We start from the raw sequence: 18,138 nt of genomic DNA on the forward strand, positions 1-18,138 counted from the left end.
GTGTAGGGCTTGGGGTGATATTGGGGGAAGACGTCTCCAAGTGGTCTCTTTCCCTGTTCTTTGTTTAAAATGCTTGGTGGTGGCAGCATACTGCTCAAGGCCAAGGCAAAGTCTGTACCTTATGGACGTTTTTAACCTAAGCCGGTAAGACTAAGCTTAGGGGATCTTTCATGCGGGTCCCCACATCTGTACCCTAGAGTTCAGAGTGGGGAAGGAACACTGACAGCCTCCATAGGAGCTCTCTGCCGTTTAATTGTTTTGCAGCCAGCTTCCCAGTAGAAATGCTGTTGTGGGACATTCCCAGACCGAAATACAGCGCTTCCACTGACGTGCACGGGCTGAAATTGTGGAAAAGCAGCATCACTTGGCCCATAACCTCAGCCGTGCAGAACACAACACCGTCCACAGCCTCAGGAACAACTCTGACATCAGAATCAAAAAGGCTGACAAAGGGGGTGCTGTCGTCATCATGAATAGGTTGGAATATGAACAAGAGGCTGCTCGGCAGCTCTCCAACTCCACATTCTCCAGCCCATTCCCCTCTGACCCCACTCAGGGTTACCAAGAGAAACTGCACCATCTGCTCAAGAAAATCCCTGAAAAAGCACAAGTGCAAATCCGCACAGACGCCCCTAGAACCCTGACCAGGGGTCTTCTATCTGCTACCCAAGATCCATAAACCTGGAAATCCTGGACGCCCCATCATCTCAGGCAATCCTGAGGATTGTCTGGCTATGTAGACTCCCTCCTCAGGCCCTACGCTACCAGCACTCCTAGCTATCTTCGAGACACCACTGACTACCTGAGGAAACTACAATCCATCGGTGATCTTCCAGAAAACACCATCCTGGCCACTATGGATGTAGAAGCCCTCTACACCAACATTCCACACAAAGATGGACTACAAGCCGTCAGGAACAGTATCCCCGATAATGTCACGGCAAACCTGGTGGCTGAACTTCGTGACTTTGTCCTCACCCATAACTATTTCACATTTGGGGACAATGTATACCTTCAAATCAGCGGCACTGATAATGGGTACCCGCATGGCCCCACAGTATGCCAACATTTTTATGGCTGACTTAGAACAACGCTTCCTCAGCTCTCGTCCCCTAATGCCCCTACTCTACTTGCGCTACATTGATGACATCTTCATCATCTGGACCCATGGAAAAGAAGCCCTTGAGGAATTCCACCATGATTTCAACAATTTCCATCCCACCATCAGCCTCAGCCTGGACCAGTCCACACAAGAGATCCACTTCCTGAACACTACAGTGCTAATAAGAGATGGTCACATAAACACCACCCTATTTCGGAAACCTACTGACCGCTATACTTACTAACATACCTCCAGTTTCATCCAGACGACACCACATGATCCATTGTCTACTGCCAAGCCCTACGATACAACCGCATTTGCTCCAACCCCTCAAACAGAGACAAACACCTACAAGATCTCTATCAAGCGTTCTGACAACTACAATACCTACCTGCTGAAGTGCAGAAACAGACTGACAGAGCCAGAAGGGTATCCAGAAGTCACCGACTCCAGGACAGGACCAACAAAGAAAATAACAGAACGCCACCAGCCGTCACCTTCAGCCCCCAACTAAAACCTCTCCAACGCATAATCAAGGATCTACAACCTATCCTGAAGGACGACCCAACACTCTCACAGATCTTGGGAGACAGGCCAGACCTCGCTTGCAGACAGAAGCAAATACTCACCTGCAACCACACGACAAAAACACTAACCCAGGAACCTATCCTTGCAACAAAGCCCATTGCCAATTGTGTCCACATATCTATTCAGGGGACACCATCCTAGGGCCTAATCACATCAGCCACACTATCAGAGGATTCGCAAAAAGAAAAGGAGTACTTGTGGCACCTTAGAGACTAACCAATTTATTTGAGCATGAGCTTTCGTGAGCTACAGCTCACTTCATCGGATGCATACTGTGGAAATTGCAGAAGACATTATATACACAGACACCATGAAACAATACCTCCTCCCACCCAACTCTCCTGCTGGTAATAGCTTATCTAAAGTGATCATCAAGTTGGGCCATTTCCAGCACAAATCCAGGTTTTCTCACCCTCTGCCCCCCCCCCACACAAACTCACTCTCTTGCTGGTAATAGCCCATCCAAAGTGACCACTCTTTTCACAATGTGTATGATAATCAAGGTGGGCCATTTCCTGCAGAAATCCAGGTTCTCTCACCCCCTCACCCCCCTCCAAAAACCACACACACAAACTCACTCTCCTGCTGGTAATAGCCTATCCAAAGTGACCACTCTCCTTACAGCGTGCATGAAAATCAAGGTGGGCCATTTCCAGCACAAATACAGGTTCTCACCCCCCCCCCTTTTTTTTTCTTTTTTTTGTTTTCAAAAAACACACACACACAAACTCACTCTCCTGCTGGTAATAGCTTATCCAAAGTGATCACTCTCCCTACAATGTGCATGATAATCAAGGTGGGCCATTTCCAGCACAAATCCAGGTTTTCTCACCCCCCCACCCCCATACACACACAAACTCACTCTCCTGCTGGTAATAGCTCATCCAAAGTGACCACTCTCCCCACAATGTGCATGACAATCAAGGTGGGCCACTCCCAGCATAAATCCAAGTTTAACCAGAAAGTCTGGGGGGGGGGGTAGGAAAAAACAAGGGGAAATAGGCTACCTTGCATAATGACTTAGCCACTCCCAGTCTCTATTTAAGCCTAAATTAATAGTATCCAATTTGCAAACGAATTCCAATTCAGCAGTTTCTCGCTGGACTCTGGATTTGAAGTTTTTTTGTTGTAAGATAGCGACCTTCATGTCTCTGATTGCGTGACCAGAGAGATTGAAGTGTTCTCCGACTGGTTTATGAATGTTATAATTCTTGACATCTGATTTTTGTCCATTTATTCTTTTACGTAGAGACTGTCCAGTTTGACCAATGTACATGGCAGAGGGGCATTGCTGGCACATGATGGCATATATCACATTGGCGGATGTGCAGGTGAACGAGCCTCTGATAGTGTGGCTGATGTTATTAGGCCCTGTGATGGTGTCCCCTGAATAGATATGTGGGCACAGTTGGCAACGGGCTTTGTTGCAAGGATAGGTTCCTGGGTTAGTGGTTCTGTTGTGTGGTATGTGGTTGTTGGTGAGTATTTGCTTCAGGTTGGGGGGCTGTCTGTAGGCAAGGACTGGCCTGTCTCCCAAGATTTGTGAGAGTGTTGGGTCATCCTTCAGGATAGGTTGTAGATCCTTAATAATGCGTTGGAGGGGTTTTAGTTGGGGGCTGAAGGTGACGGCTAGTGGCGTTCTGTTATTTTCTTTGTTAGGCCTGTCCTGTAGTAGGTGACTTCTGGGAACTCTTCTGGCTCTATCAATCTGTTTCTTCACTTCCGCAGGTGGGTACTGTAGATTGTTCACCTGCACATCTACCAATGTGATGTATGCCGTCATGTGCCAGCAATGCCCCTCTGCCAGGTACATTGGCCAAACTGGACAGTCTCCACGTAAAAGAATAAATGGACACAAATCAGATGTCAAGAATTATAACATTCATAAACCAGTCGGAGAACACTTCAATCTCTCTGGTCACGCAATCAGAGACATGAAGGTCGCTATCTTACAACAAATATTCAAAAACAGACTCCAGTGAGAGACTGCTGAACTGGAATTAATTTGCAAACTGGACACCATTAAATTAGGCTTGAATAAAGACTGGGAATGGATGGGTCATTACACAAAGTAAAACTATTTCCCTATGTTTATTTTTCTCCCCTACTGTTCCACACAGGTTCTTGTCAACTGCTGGAAATGGCCCACCTTGATTATCACTACAAAAGGTTGTTTTTTTTCCCTTCTCTCCTGCTGGTAATAGCTCAGCTTTTCTGATCACTCTCGTTATAGTGTGTATGGTAACACCCATTGTTTCATGTTCTCTGTGTATATAAAATCTCCCCACTGTATTTTCCACTGCATGCATCCGATGAAGTGAGCTGTAGCCCACGAAAGCTTATGCTCAAATAAATTTGTTAGTCTCTAAGGTGCCACAAGTCCTCGTGTTCTTTTTGTCTGTGTTGTTGTTGTTCTCTTGGCTGGAGAGACACAGAGATCAGCAGGGTATGCTGTAAAGCTTGGACCAGGTATGAAAAATCATCAGCATCATACCTAGAAATCAGTCATTTGGAACCACAGACATGGAAGTAGAACAGGAAACGTTTAGTTTAGACGTGATCAGGTTTATCTCTTTATTTTGGGCTTGTGGATTCCTCTGTGCTAAACACAGGTGTTTTTGTAACCTTTAAGCTGGACCCCAAGAATGCCCTTCATGATGCTGAATCCTTGCAGCTGCTATTTTAATATCTAGCAACTGCCTGATTTTCCACATGTTCTTTCTTTCTTTCTTTCTTTCTTTCTTTCTTAATAAAATTTACCTTTTTTAAGAACATGCTTGGATTTCTGTGTCTTTAGAGGTCTGTGCACGTTTTTCAGTTAGTTGGTGGCAACAGCTGATTTCTTTTTCTTTTCCTTTTCTCAGCTCTTCCCCGGGGGTGGGGGTGGGGTGAAAGTGGGACCTAGTGGGGTAGAGCAGGGGGCTGGAGCCAGGACTCCTGGGTTCTCTCCCTGGCTCTGGGAGGGAAGTGGGGTCTAGGGGGGCAGAGCAGGGGGCTGGAGCCAGGACTCCTGGGTTCTCTCCCTGGCTCTGGGAGGGAGGTGGGGTCTAGGGGGTAGAGCAGGGGGCAGGAGCCAGGACTCCTGGGTTCTCTCCCTGGCTCTGGGAGGGAGGCGGGGTCTAGGGGGCAGAGCAGGGGGCTGGAGCCCGGACTCCTGGGTTCTCTCCCTGGCTCTGGGAGGGAGGTGGGGTCTAGGGGGCAGAGCAGGGGGCTGGTGCCCGGACTCCTGGGTTCTCTCCCTTGCTCTGGGAGGGAGGCGGGGTCTAGGGGGTAGAGCAGGAGGCAGGAGCCAGGACTCCTGGGTTCTCTCCCTGGCTCTGGGAGGGAGGCGGGGTCTAGGGGGCAGAGCAGGGGGCTGGAGCCCGGACTCCTGGGTTCTCTCCCTGGCTCTGGGAGGGAGGCGGGGTCTGGGGGGCAGAGCAGGGGGCTGGAGCCCGGACTCCTGGGTTCTCTCCCTGGCTCTGGGAGGGAGGTGGGGTCTGGGGGCTAGAGCAGGGGGCTGGAGCCTGGACTCCTGGGTTCTCTCCCTGGCTCTGGGCGGGAGGCGGGGTCTGGGGGGCAGAGCAGGGGGCTGGAGCCAGGACTCCTGGGTTCTCTCCCTGGCTCTGGGAGGGAGGCGGGGTCTAGGGGGCAGAGCAGGGGGCTGGAGCCCGGACTCCTGGGTTCTCTCCCTGGCTCTGGGAGGGAGGCGGGGTCTAGGGGGCAGAGCAGGGGGCTGGAGCCTGGACTCCTGGGTTCTCTCCCTGGCTCTGGGAGGGAGGCGGGGTCTGGGGGGCAGAGCAGGGAGCTGGAGCCCGGACTCCTGGGTTCTCTCCCTGGCTCTGGGAGGGAGGTGGGGTCTAGGGGGCAGAGCAGGGGGCTGGAGCCCGGACTCCTGGGTTCTCTCCCTGGCTCCGGGAGGGAGGTGGGGTCTGGGGGGTAGAGCAGGGGGCTGGAGCCCGGACTCCTGGGTTCTCTCCCTGGCTCTGGGAGGGAGGCGGGGTCTAGGGGGCAGAGCAGGGGGCTGGAGCCCGGACTCCTCTCCCCCTCCCCAGGCGGGATGGCGGCGCTGTGGGGTGCCCGGGGTGATTGTGTCTCACTCCCCCGAGGGGAGAGCGGCGCCGAGCGCTTCGTTCACCGGCCCCGCGACGCGGTCCGAGCCCCTCGCCGGCCAGAGCCGCGGCCGAGCCCCGGGAGCGCGGCGAGAGCCCCGGCCCCGGACCGACCGGAGCCGGAGCCGCCGCGGGCCCGTCCCCCGCGGGCTGCGGGGCCCCTGGAGGCTCGGCGGGGGGTCCCCGGCCGGGGGCGGGGGGGCAATGGGGGGTCGGGGGCCCGGCCCGAGCTGTGACCCCCCCTCTCCCGCCGGCCGCCCCCAGCCGGGGGGTGCGGCCCCCCCGAGCTCCAGCCCGAAGCAGGGGAACCTCCAGCCCCGGCACCCGTGGAACAGCGGCCTCGGCCGGGGAGCGAGTCGCGGCTCCGGGCCGGGCAGCCCCGAGGCCACGGTCCCCGCCGCGCCGAACCCGCCCGTCCTCTCCCGCTCGGACTGTCCCTTCCCTCGCCTGCGGCCCGCCGGGGTCTGCCCAGCGACCGGTGACGGCCCGGGCCTCCGCGTCGCGATTGGCGGGATGCTCGGGGCAGGAGCTGGCTCCGCCCCCCGCGGCGTTCTCGGGTCCCGCGCCGAACCCGCCCGTCCTCTCCCGCTCAGACTTTCGCTTTCCCTTCACCAACCTGCCCCGCCGGGCTCTGCCCAGCGACCGGTGACGACCCGGGCCTCCGCGTCGCGATTGGCGGGATGCCCCCTCCCCAGCCAATCCCTGAAGGCCGGAGGCTCCCGCGGCGGGAGCTGGCTCCGCCCCCCGCGGCGATCTCGGGTCCCGGGGCCGCGTCCGGCCGCGCTGCGGGGGGTCCGGGGATGGCGCTGGCGCTGCGCCTCCTGCTGCTGGGCGCTGCCGCCCTGCCGGGGCCCGATCCCGTGAGCAGCGGGGGGGGACCCCGGGCCGGGGGGCAGGACGGGGGCAGCCGGGCCGGGGGGGTGCCGGGAGCTGGGTGCCGGGGGGGCGGTTCTGGGCTCTGCGTTCAGAGGTGTCGGGAGACCCCCCCGCGCCCCCCCGGCACTGAGCGGCCGCTGACCGGGATCAGTGACGTTGCTATAGTGACCGGGGGGGGGTCCTGGCCCCCTTGTGCCCGGCGCTGCCGGGGGCTGCGGGGACAATGTGCCGGGGGGGCTGAGCGCCCCTGACCGAGCGGTGACCCCGGCATCTCACGCCGACCCCCCCAGCCGGGGGTGCGGCCCCGCTCGGACCGGCACCCATGGGTGCTGCACCCGCCGACAAGCCCCTCGCGGCCCCGTGCGGCTCCCGGGCTGCGGGGCGTCCCCGGGGCCGGGCGCTGCCCAGGCTGGGTCCCTGCCGCGTCTCCGGGCCGGGGGGGTCTCAGACCCGCGTCCTGGGGGCAGAGCCGGGCTGACAGAGGGGGGTAAATTGACCCCATGGCCCAGGGTTCAGTGGCGGGACTCTCGGGCCGTTCCTGGCTCCCAGAAGGTGCTTCAGTTTGACCCCCAGGGCCTGGACTCCTGAGCCTGGCTTGTCCTCGGCTACATGGGGCTGAGCTGTGTCCCCCCCGTCTCCTCGCACCCCCAGTCAGCCATGGGCCTGGGCGGCGGGCGGGTGGGTGTGGGGCCCCCTCTTTAGGGGAGGCCAGCCCCCAGCCTGCCCCTTCTGCTTGTGCCCCTCCCCCAGCGGCCGGGGCCACGAGTCCCCCTCGGCCGGAGGAGTCCGGGGCCAGCCCACGCCCTGAGTCCCTGCCCTGTCCCCCACCCCACCTGCCTGGAGCTGCCCCGGGCCAGCCAAGCAGCAACTCCCCTCCCCAGACCCCAACCCCTGCAGCCCCTCGCTCTCCTCCGGCAGAAGCACTTGCTGTGCCCCACGCAGGTTCCCGGGCAGCCGAGGAGGCTGGGTTTGCTGCTCGGCTTCCCGGAGTCCAGGGAGGTCACTGATGAACCCAGGAAGCTGAAGAGCACATCCAGCCTCCTCAGCCCCCCGACATTGCATGGGGGATGATGAAGCAAAAATTTCCCTCAAAAATCCTGCAACTGGGGGTCTGGCGGCAGCGCCAGGGAAGGCAGAGCCTCCACTGGCCTATTATACCCGCCACGCCTGCCCATGGCAATGGGTCATATCTGTCCTGGAAGCAGGTCGTTCGAGGTGTCATCCCAGGGAGGAGATGTCAACCCCGCTCTCTCTCTGGCCGTGTGTTGGCACCGCAGGGCGGGGGGAGAGTTTGGAGCCCCTGGATCTGTGCGTTAGTCAGGTCTTCGTTTGGGCGCGAGCTCCCGCTGCAGAGCACAGAATAGCTGCTGCGTTTGTGCGGTTGGGATCTCCTGCACCTGCCGGTAAAGAGCTTCCGGATCCCTGCAGGGTGGGGTGCGGAGAGGGGAAGGCACATCCTCCTTTTCCAGGCATGGACTTGAATCTTCCTTGTTCCCCAGGAGGCAGCAGCTCAGACCCTGGGGAGCTCAGCAGCCCGTCTCGAGCTGGGTGAGGCTGCGGGGTGGATTTGGGGTTTGTTTGAAGTGGTTTAAGGTGCATTGGTGCCCTTGTGTCACCTCAGTAACAGGCTTGGTTTGACCTAAAGAGGGTCAGGCCCCAGAGCAGCCTGGCCCTACGGGGTCGAGTCATGTCAGGGGCCAGGAATGGAAGCAGAGGAGTGGGGGTGTATGTGTCGGGTTATCTCTGCAGCGACGAGACAGGAGGCCCTCGTCTCGGGGTCACACCCAGTCCCGGTGTAAGTCCAGTGTTGCAGAGCTTCGGCCTGGGGCCTGCAGTGTGTGCGTGGGCAGAGGAGGCCGTTGATGAGGATCAGAGAGGGTCTGGGCCAAGCTCACGTTCTCACTGGCTGGTTTGGCTTTGAAGTGCGAGTGTGGCTGTGTGCGAGCGCTGGGAGAGAGCTCTCCCAGCGCTCCTGGTACTCCACCTCCACGAGGGGATTAGCTCCGAACGCTGGGAGGCTGTCCACACTAGCGCTTTAAAGCACTCAGACTTGCTGCGCTCAGGGGGGTGGTTTTTCATGCCCCTGAGCCAGCAAGTTAGAGTGCTATAAAATGTAAGTGTAGCCAAGCCCTCAGTTAGGTTTAGTTACACTGGTGCAACTCTCCATGTGGACGAGGCCTAACCGGCTTCAGGTGAACAGAAAAAAAGCCACTCTTAGGCTAAGTCTACACTAGCCAGCTCATAGCGCTGCCGTGGGAGCGCTCCCGCAGCCGCACTTTGAACTGTCAGTGTGGTCACCCGTGAGCCCTGGGGAGCGAGCTCTCCCAGCGCTCCTGGTAAACCAGGTCAAAGAGGGGAACAGCTCCGAGCGCTGGGAGCCTGTCTACACTGGCGCTTTGCAGCGCTCAGACTTGCTGCTCTCGGGGGCATGTTGTGTTAGAGCACTGAGACAGAAAGCTGGCTAGATCGTCAGGCTCAACGGGGAGTGATCAACGGCTCCATGTCTAGTTGGCAGCCGGTATCTAGCGGAGTGCCCCAGGGGTCGGTCCTGGGGCCGGTTTTGTTCAATATCTTCATGAATGATCTGGAGGATGGTGTGGATTGCACTCTCAGCAAATTTGCAGATGACACTAAACTGGGAGCAGTGGTAGATATGCTGGAGGGTATGGATACGATACGGAGGAGGGACCTAGACAAATTAGAGGATTGGGCCAAAAGAAATCTGATGAGGTTCAACAAGGACAAGTGCAGAGTCCTGCACTTAGGATGGAAGAATCCCATGTACAGCTACAGACTAGGGACCGAATGGCTAGGCAGCAGTTCTGCAGAAAAGGACCTGGGGTTACAGTGGACGAGAAGCTGGATATGAGTCAACAGTGTGCCCTTGTTGCCAAGAAGGCTAACGGCATTTTGGGCTGTATAAGTAGGAGCATCGCCAGCAGATCGAGGGACGTGATCATTTCCCTCTATTCAGCATTGGTGAGGCCTCATCTGGAGTAAGTGTCTAGTTTTGGACACCACACTACAAGAAGGATGTGGAAAAATTGGAAAACGTCCAGCGGAGGGCAACAAAAATGATTAGGGGGCTGGAGCACATGACTTATGAGGAGAGGCTGAGGGAACTGGGCTTATTTAGTCTGCAGAAGAGAAGAGTGAGGGGGCATTTCCCAGACACCAAGTGATGGGGAATCCCAGTATCGACAGCCCCAAGTGTTGAGACATCACCAGTCAGGCCCACAAAATCCTGAGTTTGGCTTAAATGTTGTGAGTATTTGGGGGATAATATTGGAGCTTATTTTTATTTGCCCTCTGGTTTGAGCCTTTAGGGGATGCATTTCCAGGGTTTTCCCTGCTGCTAGAAGGACTAGAAGTTACTGCTGTAAGAAAAGAGAGCTGAGACTCTCCTCTAATCCCATGAGTCCAGGAACTGGGGATTTAATAAAACCATCCGCTATCATGAGACGCACGGTAAAGTCACAAGAGCGGGCAGCACTGCATTCACCCAGCCCTGGGAAGAAGCTGCTCACCAGTGAGCATCCTTTGTTGTTTGCTTTGTCTTATTTCCCAGATGAGTTTATCTAAGGTCAGATTCCTCTTCACTCCACAGAGTGAGGGACTGACATTGACTTGGGCTGGAGAGTTAGTGAGAGAATCAGCCCCTGCAACCTGCAGAGACTCCCGGGCTTCCTTACTCCTGGTAGCACAAACCCCAGCCCGTGTCCCCTGGTTGGAGCCCCTGGGGTCAGTCAGGTTCCCCTGCACACTATCGATAGATGTGTGAAGAGCCGTTCTTCCTGCTCGGTCCCTGTGACGAAGTGGGACTGTTCTTAATGTTTCCTCTGAATCGTGTGGGGGTGCCTCAGTTTCGCCTACGCAGTTCTTAAGGATCTAGGTGGTGCGATAAGGGTGTATGATCATTGCAGAGCCCTAGAGGGCAGGTGTGCGCAGGGGTCTGGACGCAGAGAATGGCCGACACCCTGTTTCCTGGCCACTGATGGCCTGGGCCCTTTCCCCCTGCGAGGTGAGCGCTAAAGGGTTGGAGAACAAAGGAATCCGGTGCCCTCCTGGCCGGGGACAGGGACAAAGCCCAGAGGAGGAGGGGCTGGGGGGAGTTTCAGTTGGGGGCTGGCTGGAGACATGGAGTGAAGGGCAGACAGGGTTGTCTGGCTCACAGCCCCCTAAAATGGACCCAGCTGAGGGGTCCAGTCCTCTGCACCTACAAGCTCTGTTTTAGACCACGTTCCTGTCGTCTAATAAACCTCTGTTTTACTGGCTGGCTGAGTCCCGTCTGACTGCGGAGTTGGGGGGCAGGACCCTCTGGCTTCCCCAGGAGCCCCACCTGAGCGGACTGGCTGTGGGAAGTGCATGGAGGGGCAGAGAATGCTGAATGCTCCTAGGTCAGACCCTGCCTTCGTGATGGCCCAGTCTATAAGAGCACAAGCTTCCTCAGTGGTGGTCAAGGCCCAGGTCCGATTCAGGACATTTGCGGAGAGGCGACCTGGGTGTCGGGACATATTTTTTCTTCCCACTGCGCCAGCACTCAGCAAGCTAGAGATGACCCTGGGTTTGGATGGGCAGTGTTGCAATCTCTGTGTCCATGAACTCTGAGCCCACCTCTTCACTGTACTGCTTGGGAGTCACCAAACATGGAATGGACGTGTGCGAGCACTCGAAGAAGGAAAAACGGTTGCTAACCTTTTTGTAACTATTGTTCTTTGAGACGTGTTGCTCACGTCCATTCCACAACCCACCCTCCACCCCCTCTGTCGGAGTTGCCGGCAAGAAGGAACGGAGAGGGTGCGAGGACGACCGGTCCCCTTATACCGTGACATGAGCGCGCTGCACTAGAGGGCGCTAGAGCTGGCCTGAGGGGTATCACTGGGAGAAAAGTTTTTACAGAGGTGATTTTACAGAGGTGATTCTTTTACCTTTTCTTTAAATAAAATTCTTCTTTTAAGAACCTGATTGATTTTTCATTGTTAAGATCCAAGGGTTTGGGTCTGTGTTCACCTGTACAAATTGGTGAGGATTCTTATCAAGCCTTCCCCAGGAAGGGGGGGTGTAGGGCTTGGGGGGATATTTGGGGGGAATAGGACTCCAGGTGGTCCTTTCCCTGTTCTTTGTCTAAAACACTTGGTGGTGGCGGCAACGTTTTACCTAATCCAAGGGCAAAGACTTTGTGCCTTGGGGAAGTTTTAACCTAAGCTGGTAGAAATAAGCTTAGGGGGTCTTTCATGCGGGTCCCCACATCTGTACCCTAGAGTTCAGAGTGGGGAAGGAACCTTGACAGGGCGCCATGGAGGCGCCACTCCAGGGGGCACCCAGGCCGACCCTACAGACGCTGCTAGGGGAAAATCTTCCAGCTGGCATGCACCTGGCGCGCAGACACCTGGTTGGAATGGACATGAACAATCACTCAAAAAAGAATCTCCATCCTTGGAGGTTTTTAAGGCCTGGTCTGACATAGCCCTGGCTGGGATGATTTAGTTGGCGTTGGTCCTGCTTCAAGCCGGGTTTTGGACTAAATGACCTCCGGAGGTCTCTTCCAACCTTAATCTTCTATGATTCTGTACTGGTGTTTAGAGACTTTATGAAATGCTTATAATGTGCTGCATGTATTAATCGCACATGTAATGTCTGTGCCCCGCGTTATAACGTGACATTAAGTGTTTGCATTGTAACCCTCCGTAATTCTGTAAATTACCAAAGAAGCATTAATTACTGTAAAATGCTGCTCCCTGCAGAAGGTGTTCGGTTCTGCCTGCCAAATAGATTCATTTGGGTTCAATGGGCCATTTGGGTGAGCAGGAGCCTTGTGAAACATCAAAGAGCAAAGAATTTGTTAATTGCATTTCTCCCTGTCCCACCTCCATCTCATGTGAATTTGTGCTGTCAGCTTGAACTCTGGGGGTAAGAAAATAAAACTCCCTAACAAGAAGAAACTGTTTCTCTATGTTGCTTGGACTTTGGCCTGGTCTACATTACAGAATTACAGTATATTTATGCCTGCATCTGTAATTTTCACTCCATGCATCTGAAGAAGTGGGTTTATTACCCATGAAAGCTTATGCCCAAATAAATCTGTTAGTCTTTAAGGTGCCACAGGACTCCTCGTTGTTTATATTACAGAATTACGTTGACCTAACTGTGGATGTGTCTATTCTTAACTATTGCTCCCACCGATGTAACTGCATTGCTATGCCAACTCATTAACACCACTTCCGTGAGTGGCATAGAGTCAAGGTTGATGTAGTTAGGTCGACGAAGTGTCAGTGTAGACACTGTGTTTCTTAAGTCGACTGTTACTGGCTTTCCACAATGCCCCACACTGACAATACAATGAATACAAGTGCTCCTCATGGGGACGCACACCACTGACACACAGAGCAAAGTGTGGAAACACACAAGTGATGTAATTACTGCAGCGGTTATATGCCAAAGTAAGTTAGGCCAACTTAATTCTGTAGTGTGGACGTGGCCTTTGGAATGGCACGATTTCTAAGCAAAAGCAAAGGATCCCTGTGACGGGATCCCCCGGGATGCAGCCTGGGATTGTGGGACCGCTGTGCCCCCCGGAACTCTCTCCAGCCTGGGCTGTATCTCACAATGCCCTGCTAGTGACCAGCAGCACCCCCGCCAGGTGCTGTTATCACCCAGCTAGATCAGATGAATGCTCCCAGAGCCACTCACGAATCACACAGAGAAAGGCACCAGAGCCAAATCCCCCCAGCTCCCAGCACTGTGCCTCAGGAGTTTACTGTCTAATGTGTTAATTGGTTCACCACTTCATCAATGGAAGGTGGATATACACCAGCCTTTGATACCTGAGCAATGTACCATCCACTTCAGGCAAACACACTGGTAAAGTTAAACAAGTTTATTGACTATAAAAGGTAGGTTTTAAGTGGTATTAAGTGATATGCCAAAAGTCAGAGTTAGTTACCAAAAGAAATAAAATAAAAGCACTCAGTCTAAACTCTCAACCCTGTTAGACTGGGCAACATCTAGATTAAGCAGTTTCCCTCATTCCACTGGATATTCCAGTCAATAGTATAGAGATTTCACCTTTGAAATTCGGGCCAGTCCCCTCAGTTGGAGTCTCAAGTCTTCAGCGTCCTTGTTGCTTGCACTGTCAGGTGGGTGGAGGAGAAAGGCCCAGCATGTAGCCCCTGTGTCTGTTTTAAATGCTCGGTCCCATGTGCTCGGGGAGCACCAGTCCAGGCATGCCTGGGGGTCTTGCTGAGTCTCCCAGGTCAGACTGAGCAATTCCCCTGGTATAGCCTCATGCAGGTGAGTCATTGCATTGTAGCTTCCTTGCTGGACAATGGCTGGTGATGGGTTGTTTCACGCCCCACCCAGGCCTTGGTTACTTTCCTTGCTGTTACCTCTGGGGGAGGTAATATCTGGCTGAATCCCCAACTCACAGTATGTTTCAGTGACAGCCATACAACATAATTCTCATAACTTCATGTGTGTTAATGGTACACATATACAGATAGACTGGGGTGGCCAGCCTGGGGCCCCGGAGCCACGTGCGGCTCTTGAGGAGTTAACATGCCGCTCCTTGTCTAGGCATTGACTCCAGGACTGGAGCTACAGGCGCCAACTTCCCAGTGTGCCAGGGGGCGCTCACTGCTCAATGCCCTGCTCTGCCCCAGGCCCTGTCCCCACTCCACCTCTTCCCACCCCCTCCCCTGAGCCTGCCGTGCCCTCACTCCTCCCCCCAGAGCCTCCTGCATGCCACGAAACAGCTGATCAGGAGGTGCAGGGTGGGAGGGGGAGGCGCTGACTGGTGGGGCTGCCGGTGGACGGGAGGCGCTGGCGGGGGGAGCTGATGGGGGGCTGCTGACATATTACTGTGGCTCTTTGGCAATGTCCATTGGTAAATTCTGGCTCCTTCTCAGGCTCAGGTTGGCCACCCCTGAGACAGAGAAATGACTCTCAGCGGACCAGAACCCTTCCCCCGACACCTTACGAGGCATGCTTTAGATGTAAGATCCCGATGATAGAACCATGAGGAATATGGGGGTTCCAGGAGGCTCCCCAAGGTCGAGAATGTCACAATCCCAACTGTCTAGGACGGGGTTGGCACGAAAGGACATAAAGAGCTTGCACATTACAGCAGCTTCTATCACCGTTTGGAACCGAAAGCTGTGTCTACACGGGCACTTCTGTCGGTGCCGAATCCCAGGGCGAGGCAGAAGGGGACGGAGGCAGGAATTGGTTTCTGGTGGTGTGGGCTCGCAGGGGGGCGGTAGCTGTCATTGGACCCTGTGCTCGCCATTGTTTAAGGGCAGAGCTGCTCAGTCTCAGTTGTGAGCCCTCGTTTTGTTCACTGATCCCTACCCCGGCAATCACCGCTCCCCAGCTGTAGGTGCTGAGCCTGGGGCCCGGTGTGGGGCAGCGTTACAGGGAGGGGGACGGTCCCGCCTGCACCGGCGCTGAGGCTCCCCGCGGCTGGCTGACGCCCCTGAGGGCTGGGGAAGTGGGAGCACCTCAGAATGTGGCTGCGGAGAACGTGGTGGCAGCCGCGGGTGGGGACAGCGCTGGGTGAGAGCAGAGGAGTGAACAGCAGCACGCTGAATGCCAGCAACTGTCCGCCAGACGCAGAGACGGCTGCAGTGTCTGAAGCAAGGCGCGAGGCCTCCCCTCCACGCCCACGGGGGGAGGCTGTAACGGGGCCCCCAGAGCGTACGCTGGACTATGGGACTGCTGAGCCCTGCCAGCCCACCGGCCTGGGCCGTCCCTCACACTGTGACGCTAATGCCAAGCGACAAGCCTCTGACAGGCACTGCATTTACCAGCCATCCACGAGCAGGGACACACCCGGCCGCGTTACAGGAATGGTCTCCCAGCCACCCAGGAGCCATCAGTAGGGAGACCCCAGCCACCTGCCCCCACCTCCCAGCCTTGCACCCCAGAGCTGTACCGTCTTGCAGTGGTCAGAAGCCAGGCCAGTGTAAGCCCATTGCCTAGTTTGCCACTCCCTGAGTGTGGAATGGACACACACCAGCCTTTGTCACTGAGCTGAGATTCCCCAGGCACTTCACCCAACACCACACTGCCTTAGGTAAAATGTCAAACAGGATTATTAACTACAGAACAATAGATTTCAAGTGATTATAAGTAGCAGGTGCAGAGATCAAAGTTGGTTAGGTAAGAAACAAAAATAAATTTGCTGATTAAATTCTAATGTCAACAGACTAAGCAAGATTTGAATCAAGCCGTGTCTCACCCTTACAATTCTCCAATACCCAGACTGGACTCCCTTCTAGCCTGGAACCAATCTCTCTCATTCAAAGTCTTCATCTTTCAGAGGATCTTCCAGGTGTTGAGATGAGGGGGGAGAGAGGCCAAGTGATAACATCACTCTCCCTCTTTTTTACTTTCTTCCAGCTGCTAAAAAGATCCTTGCTGTGAGGTGGGTTAGTCAACCCCTACGGTGTACATGCCTTCTCCAAGAAGCCTCTGGGATAGTGAACTGGGTGTTGATGAGCCTTTAACCCCTGTCTGGCTGCTGATAGCTCTCCTTGGTCCCTACTGAAAGGCTGGCTTTGCTTGCAATATATAGCAATACCTCATAACTTAACTTACAAGGGTAGCACATACAATCCAACAGGATATTAATGTTCAATGAATCAAGACTTTTAAAATTATACCTCATAAGGCATACTTCGTACAAAACACATCATAATCATATCACAGTGATGAATATGGGGGTTCCAGGGTGCTGTTCTGAGATACAGAGGTGAACCCACGTAAACATGCCTCTGAACTCTGGGTCTTCACTGAACATGGACAGCAGGTGTGAGTGGGGTTCAACAGATGGAGAGGGGAGTGATGTGCTAAAAGGACATTTGGTTGTTGGACTTTCCAAAACGACAAAGCCGGAAACCAAGGTAAAGAACACTCCCCCACACACTGTGGAGTTGGATTTGCTTATGGTCACTGTGGTGGGGTGGCTGCCCCACCCCTATGTGGGATTGGGCTAAAGCAGGCCAGAGCAGCTGCACAGAAAGGCAGCCAATCAGGGAGGGCCTGTAGGAGAGCCAATCAGTGCTGAGTAGGGGCAGCCAATCAGGGCCGGGCTCAGCCCTATATAAAGGCTGCTCAGGAGAGGTGCAGTCAGTCTTTCCCAGACCTTCAAGGGAGAAGGGCTGTCCCCTAAGGGAAGGAGACTAGCGGCTAGGCTTGGCCTGGGGGAGCTGAGGAGAGCTCCAGCCCAATACCTATCAGGCTGCGGGCTCTGACTGGAAGGACCTAGAGCAGGGGTCTCAAACTCAAATGGCCAAGAGGGCCACATGAGGACTAGTGCATTGGCCTGAGGGCTGCATCACTGACACCCCCACTCCACCTCTTCCCACCCCTTCCCTGCCCCTTCCAACCCCTTCCCCAAAGTTCCCACCCCAGCTCTGCCCCCTCCCTGCCCACAAGGGGTGCAGGAGGGGTGTGGCAGGGGGCTCAGGGCAGGGGGTTGGGGTGCAGGAGAGGTGCAGGGTGTGGCAGGGGGCTCAGGGCAGGGGGTTGGGGTGCAGAAGGGGTTCAGGGTGCGGGCTTTGGCCTGGCACTGCTTACCTAGAGCGTCTCCAGGGTGGCAGCAGCGCGCACCGGGGCCAGGGCAGGCTCCCTGCCTGCCTCCCCTGGCCCCGCTCCGGGAAGCGACCGGAACCATGTCCCTGCTGCCCCTGGGTGGTGGGGGGCACTGGGCTCTGTGCGCTGCTTTTGCCGCTCCTCCAGGTACCTCCCCCGAAGCTCCCATTGGTCGCGGTTCCCCATTCCAGGCCAATGGGAGCTGCAGGGGGCGGTGCCTGGAAGCAACACATGGAGCCCTCTGCGCCCCGTCCCCCGCAGGGACATGGTGCCGGGAGCGGCATGGGGCTCGCGGCGCCGTGGCCCGCGGGCTGTAGTTTGCCCACCCCTGGCCTGGAGGTAGGCAGGGGGTGGGCTGGGGCGCGGGGAGCTTGGCGGGCCACAGGAAATAGCCCCGCGGGCCGTGTGTTTGAGACCCCTGGGCGAGAGGATGCGAGGGGCCAGAGGGGAATTGGCCCAGGGAGGATCGAGGAGCGAGAGGCGAGAAGAAGGGCAGGGAGGCTGCTGCTAGAGGGTCCCTGGGCCGGGACCCAGAGTAGTGGGTGGGGCTGGGTCCCACCCCCCTTTCCCCTTGCATCGCAATTGGCTGACGAAGAGCGGCCGTGTCAGACTGCAACGTGCCCCAGACGTGAGGGGCTGGACTTTGGGTCACGGTTGGCCAATGCAGCAGGCCCGAGGGGAGGGACTGCCGTTAAGAGCCCCCCGCCCCCCGGAAGTGGGTGAGGAGGGACTAAGGGGCACTGCCGGAGGGCAGTGACCAGAAGCGGACGTCGCCGAGCAGGGAGCAAGGCGGGCCTGGATAGCAACAGGGAGCAGACGACGGACGGGACACCACCGGCAGGGGGCACTCCGCAGAGGACAGAGCTAATTCCCAGACGCACCAGTGGGAGG

At 56.0% G+C, this 18,138-nt stretch overlaps 1 protein-coding gene and 1 long non-coding RNA gene across 2 annotated transcripts in view; one reads left to right on the top strand and one right to left on the bottom strand.

Annotated features, from left to right (window-relative positions):
* Positions 1-4,627, bottom strand: part of LOC122465614 — a 28,647-nt gene extending 24,020 nt beyond the window's left edge. Inside the window, exon 1 of the long non-coding RNA XR_006290591.1 lies at positions 4,451-4,627. This is a non-coding gene — a long non-coding RNA (uncharacterized LOC122465614). The remainder of the gene's footprint in view (positions 1-4,450) is intronic.
* Positions 4,628-6,537: 1,910 nt separating this feature from the next.
* LOC102930774 (class I histocompatibility antigen, F10 alpha chain) overlaps positions 6,538-18,138 on the top strand; it is a 1,343,638-nt gene continuing 1,332,037 nt past the window's right edge. Inside the window, exon 1 of the mRNA XM_043545706.1 lies at positions 6,538-6,641. The gene's annotated coding sequence lies outside the window, so the exon portion shown is untranslated. The remainder of the gene's footprint in view (positions 6,642-18,138) is intronic.

Source organism: Chelonia mydas, chromosome 4 (genome assembly GCF_015237465.2).
Source record: "Chelonia mydas isolate rCheMyd1 chromosome 4, rCheMyd1.pri.v2, whole genome shotgun sequence".
NCBI lineage: Eukaryota > Metazoa > Chordata > Testudines > Cheloniidae > Chelonia > Chelonia mydas.